Here is an 11,599-nt window from a genome sequence, read left to right on the forward strand (position 1 = left end):
GTGGCACCGGATAGAAAGAATCGGTGGGGCCGAGTTTGACTTTTGGTTTAGGTCATATGTGGATGTGGGAAGGTAGTTGAGGATTTTGGAGCATATCACTAAGCATTTTGAGCAAGCAAGCCATTAAGCAACACCTCATCCCTCCTTGATAGTATTGGCTTTTCCTATAGACTCAATGTGATCTTGGATCACTAAAATATAAAATGTATAGTCTTGAGCTTCAAGCTTGAGCCAAACTTTTTGTCCTTAGAATTTTGAGGGGTCCACTTTCCTCATCTATGCCATGCCATTCATTAAGCTTTTCCTGAAATATTAATCTTGGAATAATGTTAGCTCAATGAGCTATATGTTGTTAGGAATTACCAAAACCACCCAGGGATAGTTGCACTTTTAATCTCCCCCTTTTTGGTAATTGATGACAACATATAGATCAAAGCTTTGACAGATGATAATAAGAGTGAAAGATATTGTCACTTTGAGAAGTATGTGAAAAGCAAGAGCTCCCCCTACATTTGTGCATATCTTAAGATTTGCTTTGGACTGCAAATGCACAATGAGTTAGGATCATGGGTTACTCTTCCATGTCACATACATGTTGGTGGAGCGCTCAAAATAATAAAGATTGAATACATGCACTCATCACCAAGCAAAGTGAATGATCATATAAGGATAAGTAAGATAATATCATCTAACAAGCATAAGTGTAGCTTATTATCAACCACATGATCATCAATGTCTCACAGATAATAGCATAGTATCTCAAGAAATCAAAAGACAAACAAAGTTCAACCACCAAAGCCAGAGAGAATAAAAAGCAACGCTCTCTCTCGAAGCCTATGATCTATACATGTTTCTCCCCCTTTGGCAAGAAGTTACCAAAAAGTTCCTAGAAAATGCATAGCACTAAAACGTCTCTCAAGCTTGGTCTTTAGTTGGTGGTGTCCGGATAACTCCAAGAACGAAGGCTTCAGTCGAAGTAGATGGAGCTGTTGGGGTAGGTGCTGGAGCTGGTGGCACTCAAGCTGTAGCTGGTGGAGATGAAGTGGCTCTAGTGTCTGGTACTGGTACTGCAGTTGACCTCTGAGCTCTAGGCACTCTGGCAAATGCATCAGTGGTTGTTCTGCCCTTCCTCTCCTACATGTCATCATGTAGCTGCTCCACAACAGACTGGATTTCAGTTACCTTCACATCCATGTCATAGAACTTCTGCTCCATGATTCTTTCCAAGCTCTCCTGGTTTCGAGTCAGGGTGGCCAGTCCTTTCTCTATCCTTAGAGTGGATGCAATCAAGTAGCCAAGCTGATCTTGCTTGCTTTTTAGAAGATACTGAGATGCCTCCTCCTGGGTTGGCATTTTTGCAGCTTTTTCTGTTTTTGCTTTCTCTCTCTTGGCTCGTGCTTGTACTGAAGATGGTTCATCTTCATCCATAACCACTTGGTTGTCCTTAAAGTTAGGATAGAGAACGAAGTGTTCCTTATCCAACGGATATTCTCCTGTGCCCATCTTTGAGTTAATCAACCCCTGAGTTTGTGGGGCATATCCACAACTTCTCTTTTGGTCTGCTGCTGTCCTCTTGATAGTCTCAACCATGAGGCTCATGACCTTGAATTTCTGTGGCACATCAAATGTGTGTAGCAAATTAATTGCATGCCCTCTTATCATGTTGTGGTCACCTGACTTGGGCAAGAGAGTGTGCCTTAGGATCCAGTTGATCGTTGGGAGTCCTGACAGAAGTAAATGGACTGACCCAAACTTGAAAGTCTCAAGAGCTTTGTCTGGGATCTCCTTGTACATATGTGACATAGAATTGTGATCCATATTTTTCTTGGCATAAACATCCAAGTCATCTTCACTTTCCTTTGGGGCATTGATCAGATTGGCCCATTCCTCAATAGTTGATTGGTATCTCGTTCCTTCAGACATCCAAACTATTCTGCCATCTGGATAGAAATATGCTGTGGAGTAGAATTGCATAATGAGCTCATCATTCCAGTTTGTGAGCTTCTGCCCAACAAAGTCTGCAACTCCACACGCACTGAAGCTGTCATACACTCCAGGATAGTGTTCTTCATTCTCCTTCATGTAGGTCCAGTCGACCCACCTCATATCACACACTATAGGCTTCTTGTCCAACAAGATTGTCTCATAGAAATCCTGTTGTTCCTTTGTGTGGAACCTGTAATCAACAACAGTCCTTCTCCTGGTGGCATATGGTTCTGACTCTCTCCATAGCCTCAACCCTGAGTCTCTCCTGATCTTCATGTTCTCAGCCACAGGATGAGCATCATTGTGGTCTGGAATCTTGGGTTTCAGCTTCCTTAGGACTTGTCCTTCATCATCTTCATCAACAGCAACTTCAGGCACTGGGGCCTTGTTCTTCTCAGCAGCTGGTATACTCCTGGTATTCCTCTTAGGTGCACTCTTGGGCTTGGAGGCTGCTTTGGGTGCTTCTTTGGGCTTTGATGTTGCAGCCCCTGACTTTATAGCATCACCCATCAGCTTTTGTGCCTTGGGTGCTGGTGCAGCAACCTCTTCTTCCTCTTCCTCTTCAGAATCTCTCATGATTGAGGATCTCCCAAGCACTCTAGCAGTGGTCTTTTTGATCCTCTCCTTCCTCTTCTTCCCTTCTGCAGTAGCCTCTTTGGGTTTAGATCCCAAAGGGACTTGAGTAGATGCTTTGGCCTTAGACATTGGAATTCTCTTTGCAGGAACCTTTTGCTTCATGCCTGGCTTGGTGGCAGCAGCAGTTCTATATTCCTTCTTAACCACTTTCTTCTTGGAAGTGGCCTCATCCTCAACTGCCACATAGTCTTCATCCTCAGATTCAGAGGTCTTCTTCTTTCTGGCCCTGGTGGCAGCTTTGGGTAAGTTGCTTGGGGTGCTCCTGCTACCATCATCTGAACTGCTAGAGGGACTAGTGCCCTCACTCAGGTGAACCTGCTCCTCTGAGCTGTTCTGGCTGTCACTCTGATCAGACATATTGCAAACACTGACAGCAGACCCTCTGAATAGATATAGATGAGATAGAGTGGATGAGCATCACAAAATGCAGAGGTTTTTGCAAAAGAATGAGTCAAAAACTTAGTTTTAGTTTTGCATAGAAAGCATTTCAGACCAACCGATTTGTAAACTCAGTGATACCGAAGCAGCTGTTGGAACCTAAACTAGTGAACTCGGTCAGACCGAGTCACAGTTCGGTGGCACCGAGACTGCTAAGGTTTCACAAAGTCCTGAACTCGGCCACACCGATTTGCAATTCTCGGTCAGACCAATTACATGTGCAATGGCCTGAGCCGAATCGGTGGTACAGAGTTCCACAACTCGGTGGGTCCGAGATGGTTCCGGCGGAAACCTAACCCTAAATTTTCAATTCAACTCTAATCTATGGAGTGTTTTGACTGGATAAGATCGTTTCAATCGTGGCAAGATTCATGGCAAACACAATGTGCTAGGAATCGGATTGAGGATAGCACTGTGATCAAGTTTATACCCTAGTTCGATGATGAACTCGCTACGACGGCAACGGCGGGGATGATTCCCGTTGACGGCGGCGGAGACTAGCGGCAGGAGGCGGCTGGCGACGAGGAAGACGATCCGGAGACCCTGGAGGCAGAGCGGGCTAAGCGCGGGCGAAAAGACTTCGGAGAAATTTCCAAAAGTTTTGCCCATGGATATATATAGCTCGACCCTGTCGGTGTGACCGAGTGGAACAACTCGGTGGCACCGAGATTCATAACTGCAAGCAGTTACTAAAACTCAGTGTGACCGAAAGGTTCAAATCGGTTGCACCGAGATTGAGAACCTAGATCGACTTAGTGATCTCGGTATGACCAAAATGGATGAATCGGTCAGACCGAAACGCACAAAGAAGTTTTGGAAGTTTAAGTCTATGACGAATCGGGGACTCCGAGTGCTCCTCACACAGAGTGGTTCGAATCTGACTTGATCAAATTTTGTGATGTAGCATGAATAGAGTTTGAGACGAGAAAAGCATAGATAGCTAGAGAGGGTTCTTAGGTATTCTTGTCCATCCACTTGGCAAAAGAAAAGAAAACCAATCAATCAAAACAACAAGTGGATGTCCTCGAATGAGTAAAATATGCAATCAACATGCTCACACAATAAAATGGCAATTGAAATATGTGGCAAAGCATGCACAACCAATTCTAGCATCTATCAAACATTTTGCGATGACTAGGTCATCTATATATGAGTATATTGACTTAGGAGTCAAATGAGAACATTTGATCATAGGTCATACTCATCGTTTAAGCACAAGTGGGGTTACCACTTTTACATAAAGCATTGTTGTGTTCACACCATTAGAGTTGCTTTAGCTCAATTCTTAGAGTAAAGCTCCCCCTAGATGTGAGATCCCCCCTAAGAGGGATGAACTAACCTTGGGTTTTGTCGATGATGACTTCATGTAGATGTTGAAGATGTGGATGCTCAATGTTGATGTAGATCATTTTAAGCTATCCATTGGAGTGAGTTGCACTTTCAATACTACACGGGTTAGTCCCACAAGGAACAAACAAGGATATCCATAGACATAAAGTGATGCACACACAAGATGATGTCTATGAAAGCTTTTAGGTTACCTTGTCCCTTGTCTTACCAACAAGAGGGTTTGTGAATCCTTGAACTAGTGCAAGATGTGGAAGTTGATTGCACTTGTTCTTGCCAAGATGATAAGAGTGAAGTACGTTGGCGGAGTCACCCTCAAGAACTCTATAGTTCTTCTTCTTCGGGATCCACACCATCTTGATGGGAATCCTCGGTGTTGTAGTTGTACTTGATGAAGTGGAACTTGAAGTAGTCTTGGGAACCCACTTGACCAAGGCCTTAGGAGCTTCTTCAAATGCATCAATTTCCTCTTGAAGCTTGTCCTTGCCTTTTTGCTTATGGTCTTGTGGTGGAAGATCATCTTGAGCTTGTGTCCCTTTGAAAGAAGTAGGATCATACTTCTCTTGTTGAGGAACAAACTTCGTCTTGGGGTATTGATCTTCTTCCCACTCAACTCCATTGGCATTGAACTTTCGTTCAAAACCAACACCTTGATTCTTCCGGTGCCTTCCTTGCTTGCGTACAATTTCCTCGAATTGCTTACTTCCGGCAAGGCTCTTGTAAACACCTTTCTCTATAATTCCCTTCAATAAGCTATTTTCTTGCTCAAGTGTAACTTGGCTAAGAGAATCATTAGTGGAATCAAGAGAACTACTAGAAGCAACAATATAGGATTTAGCATGATTATTGTTACTACTAGAGGAAGAATCTTTCTTGTTCTTGTTACTAGACTTGACTTGAGGCATGTAAGTGGATAAGAGTAAATGCTTGGCAATGTAAGAAGAACTTTTCTTACGAAGATCATCATTGATTGCTTTTAAGAACTCATGCTCTTGCTCAAGGTTGAGCTTTTCAAAGCGTAATTTCTCATGAGTCCTTAAAAGTTCTCGATGATCTCCTAAGATAGTTTCATGAGCTAACTTAAGAGTGTTTAGTTCTTTAGTTAGAGACTCAATCTTCTCCTTATCATTGTCATTCGTTTTATCTTGATTAGCATGATTAATTGACGTTTCATCACAGTATTCATCACTAGAGTTGTCAACAAGTAAATCATCATCACCTAACAAGTCATCTTCATCACTACTGAAATCAACATACTCGGGGTGTGATACCTTTGGGCCTTTAGCCATGAAGCATGTTCCAACTCCTTCATTTGGTGAGTCAAATATGTCGTAGGAGTTGGTTGTCACAAGTGCTAGACTGGCAACACCTTCATCTTGAGTATATTCGGAGTCTTCGAGTGATAGCTTCTCTTGGAGTGGTTGTCGGAGTCGGAGCCGGATACCCATTCACCAACACGAGCTTGATGTCTTCGTTTTGTGTAGCTCCTTGATGACTTGTCCTTTCTTTCTGAATCCTTGCTTCTCCGTGAGGGTCTTCGTTCATAACGATCATCTCTAGTCCTTCTTTCTCTAGATGGTGATTCTTCTCTTCTACTTATTCTCTTGGGAGAATCTTCTCTTCTCTTGTAGGGGGCCGTACACTCATTGGAATAGTGTCCAGGCCTTCCACAATTGTAGCAATTTCGCTCTCAACTAGAAGATCTTTTGTCATTGTAGGACCTTGACTTGGAGCTTCTCTCTTTGCTTCTACTCTTGTAGAACTTGTTGAAGTTCTTCACCATTAAGCTCAATTCTTCATTGAAGGTTTGTTTCTCACTCGATGATGTGGGGGCTTCACATGAGGCTTTGTAAGCACCACTTGATTTGTTGTGAAGTTCCTCTTTATCCTTGAGTGACATCTCATGAGCAACAATTCTTTCGATGACTTCCGTTGGCTTGAGATCTTTGTAATTTGGCATCATTTGCATCAATGTGCACACGGTATCATATTTTCCATCCAAGGCTCTTAGGATCTTCTTGATGATGAATCTATCGGTCATCTCTTCACTCCCTAAGCCGGCAATCTCATTTGTGATAAGAGCAAGCCTAGAGTACATTTCAGCGACACCTTCACCATCCTTCATTTTGAACTTGTCAAGTTGACTTTGAAGCACATCCAATTTGGATTCCTTGACGGAGTCGGTACCTTCGTGCATATCAATCAAAGTATCCCAAATTTCCTTTGCATTCTCAAGACGGCTGATTTTGTTGAATTCTTCGGGGCACAATCCGTTGAAGAGGATATCACAAGCTTGAGCGTTATATTGCAGCATTTTCAACTCTTCTGCGGTGGCTTCACGGTTCGGTTCTTTCCCATCAAAGAATTCACCTTGCAAGCCAATACACACAATAGCCCAAACGGCGGGTTTATGTCCAAGAATATGCATTTTCATCTTATGCTTCCAACTAGCAAAATTAGTGCCATCAAAGTAAGGACCTCTACGGTGATAATTTCCCTCGCTAGACGCCATACTCTCCTAGGTTGTGAAACCAAGGCTATGACCGCCAAAAGCTATGGAAATCAAAGCAAATGGAGACCAAAGCTCTGATACCACTTGTAGGATCGAAAGTATGTCTATAGGGGGGGGGTGATTAGACTACTTGACCAAATAAAAATCTAGCCTTTTCCCAATTTTAGTTCTGGGCAGATTTTTAGCTATCTTAGCACAAGTCAAGCAATCTCCACACAATTCAAGCAAGCATGCAAAAGAGTATATGAGCAGCGGAAAGTAAAGCATGCAACTTGCAAGAATGTAAAGGGAAGGGTTTGGAGGATTCAAACGCAATTGGAGGCACGGATGTTTTTGTCGTGGTTCCGATAGGTGGTGCTATCGTACATCCACGTTGATGGAGACTTCAACCCACGGAGGGTAACGGTTGCGCGAGTCCACGGAGGGCTCCACCCACGAAGGGTCCACGAAGAAGCAACCTTGTCTATTCCATCACGGCCGTCGCCCATGAAGGACTTGCCTCACTAGCGGTAGATCTTCACGAAGTAGGCGATCTCCTTGCCCTTACAAACTCCTTGGTTCAACTCCACAATCTTGTCGGAGGCTCCCAAGTGACACCTAGCCAATCTAGGAGACACCACTCTCCAAGAAGTAACAAATGGTGTGTTGATGATGAACTCCTTGCTCTTGTGCTTCAAATGATAGTCTCCCCAACACTCAACTCTCTCTCACAGGATTTGGATTTGGTGGAAAGAAGATTTGAGTGGAAAGCAACTTGGGGAAGGCTAAAGATCAAGATTCATATGGTTGGAATGAAATATCTTGACCTCAACACAAGTGTAGGTGGTTCTCTCTCAGAAAATGTGTATTGGAAGTGTAGGTATGTTCTGATGGCTCTCTCCACGAATGAAGAGTGGGTGGAGGGGTATATATAGCCTCCACACAAAATCTAACCGTTACACACAATTTGCCAAACTCGGTGGGACCGAATGGTTAAACTCGGTCGGACCGATTCAGCAAACCTAGTGACCGTTAGGATTTTCGGTGGGACTAAGATGCAACTCGGTAGGACCGATATGGTTAGGGTTAGGGCATAATGTAATCTCGGTGTGACCGATTACACAAACTCGGTGGGACCGATTTTGGTAATAAGCTAACCAGAGAGTTGGTTAGGTAAACTCGATGGGACCGATTCGCTCATCTCATGAGACCGAAATGTTACAAAAGGGAAACAGAGAGTTTACATTGCAATCTCGGTGGGACCGATCACTCATCTCGGTAAGACCGAAACGTTACGAAGGGAAACAGAGAGATTACAGTCCCATCTCGGTGAGACCGAGATCCCTATTGGTGAGACCGATTTGCCTAGGGTTTGTGGCAGTGGCTATGACATTTGAAACTCGGCGGCGCCGGATAGAAAGAATCGATGGGGCCGAGTTTGACTTTTGGTTTAGGTATGTGGATGTGGGAAGGTAGTTGAGGATTTTGGAGCATATCACTAAGAATTTTGAGCAAGCAAGCCATTAAGTAACACCTCATCCCTCCTTGATAGTATTGGCTTTTCCTATAGACTCAATGTGATCTTGGATCACTAAAATATAAAATGTAGAGTCTTGAGCTTCAAGCTTGAGCCAAACTTTTTGTCCTTAGAATTTTGAGGGATCCACTTTCCTCATCCATGTCATGCCATTCATTGAGATTTTCCTGAAATATTAATCTTGGAATAATGTTAGCTCAATGAGCTATATGTTGTTAGGAATTACCAAAACCACCCAGGGATAGTTGCACTTTCATACCTGCACTAGTTCATGAGACATAAACTCATCACAAGTAGAAGCCGGTAGAAGTGGAGAAAGATCGACATGGAGATGGAGCTACATGGGGAGCTGCAGCAGTGGAGCAAGCCGGCTCCAAAAGGAAGATGGACTACCTAGGATGTCGGGCTGTAGCTAGAAGGGCGGTTGGGACGCGACATCGGCCCATACCGCGGTGACCCCTGATTGGGACGCACCGACTGTGGATTTTCTCCCTCGCCGATGTCGACCGCGTCTATGCAGAATATTGTTCCCTTCCCCCAGCTGTGAGATCAGGCCAGATATGTGACCAGTGGTGTGGCCACCCAAGCAAGCAGGCTTGTAGCTTAGGCTCTTGCTAGTGTATATATAGTGGTTTTCTTTTTCTCTCAATACCAACCATTTTATATTGCGTACGTGTCATTGAAGAGTGAAATGATGGTTGCTTCTTCCAACTAACTTACTGTGTGATTTGACTGCTCCTTTAGTGGCCCCTACACGTACTCCCCCTATGTGTATGCAACAGACACACGTACACATGAACGCAAAAACGCGCGCGACGCCCTAATGCATGCATGTCCGAGCACACGATGGAACACACATGGTCACGCTCAAGTGCTCAACCTACACGTGCATGCACACACATACTCAGCCAGGGTGAGCTAGTGACCATATAAACACCGGAAAATGTATATATTGAGCGCAATGAGCGTATTATGAAGTCCACTGGCCGTATTTTTACAAATATACAGTGACAGACAGTGTATTTATCTCGTTTGAAATTAAGCCATATTAACCGGAGAGGAGGCAGTATGGACTAGCATTACTTTGTTGTGTCCCGTCAACTTGCCGAACAAGGAGAAGCTTGCAGGACGGGAGAAGCTTGCGCACGGTGGCTCGTAGGACAAGGAGAAACTTTTGACTAATGCAAGCTCTCCCTCGCCCAGGCGGTGTCAGATTGCTAGAAGCATACACTATACTAGTACTATTATTGTTTAACTTCCCGAAGAGGCGAACAGCCAAGCACAAAGTTTACTAGTACTAGTACTAGTACTACTACTATAGTCTATAGAGGTATGTACTATACTAGTACTAGGAACCAGATGGAGGAGCGTCTGCACTCTTATTATATTTTTAAAATGTGATAAAGCAATCTTCAACACATTTGGTTCTCTTCGAGGGTTCTCGCATGTGATAATGGAAGTTGATTGCATGGAACACTCGCCACAATTCTCGCTTAATTCTGGCTCATATCCTGTTACAAATAGGAGCGCTCGGTAATATTTTATCTTTTTTTGTTATTCAGCATGTAAACAGGTCAGCAAACCTTGCGGTGCATCTTTGTGCGAACCGTGCTTGCTGCACTTTGAATGTGGCCGAGAGCCAGCTTGATGAAACACCTTGCTTCCTACTTCTTTTTTTGCGGGGTACCTCGCTTCCTAGTGACCAATGTCTTGGATGACCATCCTAAGAATGCTTATATATGAATAAAGCTCTCTCATTTACCCACAAAAAGGATTAATCCATATTAACCGGAAAGGAGGGAGTATGGACTAGCACTACTTTTTGGTGTGTCCCGTCAACTCGCAGAATGAGCAGAAGCTTGCAGGACAAGGTGAAGTTCGCTTACGCCTTTTGACTAATGCAACCTACCCTCGCCTAGGCGGTGGACATGCATCAGTTCATTCGGTGTCAGATTGCCAGAGGCATACACTGTAGTACCGAACATGCGGAGTACCATCATTGTTCGACTTCACGAAGAGGCGAAGAGCCAAGCGCAAGGTTTAGTAGTACGAGTAGTACTACTACTAGAACCGCATGGTGGAGCGTCTGTACTCTTATTGTTATAATCTCTAATAAAGTACACATTTATTCTGGAGAAGGGAGGAAAATGGCATCCCAACATGTAATGATGATATCGATCAACCATGCTCGAATATATCTTGGCCTCCGTGCGAGCCCGTCTGTGTATTCTCGCTCCTCGTCTCTCTCAAGGAACAGTGGGTTGGCCATTTTGCCATCAATTGAGATCGGTTTGCTCATACTATGGTCCCACATGTCAGTGATATGCCAAGAGGAGTTGCGTTGACCGACTGGCCATACACGTACTTGGTTTTGCACCTTCATACTACTCCTCCCTCCGTCATAGTTTACAGGGCGCGCTTCATTATGATGCATTTCTCTCAATGCATTTCCACCACCAGAGAGACTTTAGACGCGTTTGGTTTAGTGCTCAATTAATTAGGGTGTGGTAACCGCAATCAAGTCCACAATTTTCTCTCGATGTACTACGGAGTGGAGTAAGTGCATGCATGTGTGTATGCATTATTTCCTCTAGTAATAGACGCTGTGCTATAACTACCAATGCTATTTTTCAGGCCGATCGCTAGTCGCCTTGGTCCCAGAGATTTTTTCTTTTTCTGAAGCGTGCTCTATAAACAGTGACGGATGGAGTAGTATGAGCGAATTCAAAGAAGAGCGTATTGATGGTTGCTTCTTCCGAGCAACTTACAGTGGGAAAGGTGGGGCTTATGATTTGACTGCTCATTACTCACTATTAATGTGGCGCAATGACCGGGCTGAGTCTCCCATGCGGCTATGCACTACCCCCTCGGTTCTTAAATAAACTCCGGAGTATTTGTCTTTCTAGAGATTTCAACAAGTGACTACTCAAATATTTGTCTTTTTAGAGATTCAAATGGACTACTATATACGGATGTATATAGACATATTTTAGAGTGTAGATTCACTCATTTTGCTCCGTATGTAGTCACTTGTTGAAATATCTAGAAAGACACATATTTAGGAACGGAGGGAGTACACATACGAAGCAAAATGAGTGAATCTACACTCTAAAAATATGCCCATTTGAAATTTGTAAAAGACAAATATTTAGGAATGAAGGAGT

Source organism: Triticum dicoccoides, chromosome 1A (assembly GCF_002162155.2).
Source record: "Triticum dicoccoides isolate Atlit2015 ecotype Zavitan chromosome 1A, WEW_v2.0, whole genome shotgun sequence".
In the NCBI taxonomy this organism is placed as follows: Eukaryota; Viridiplantae; Streptophyta; class Magnoliopsida; order Poales; family Poaceae; genus Triticum; species Triticum dicoccoides.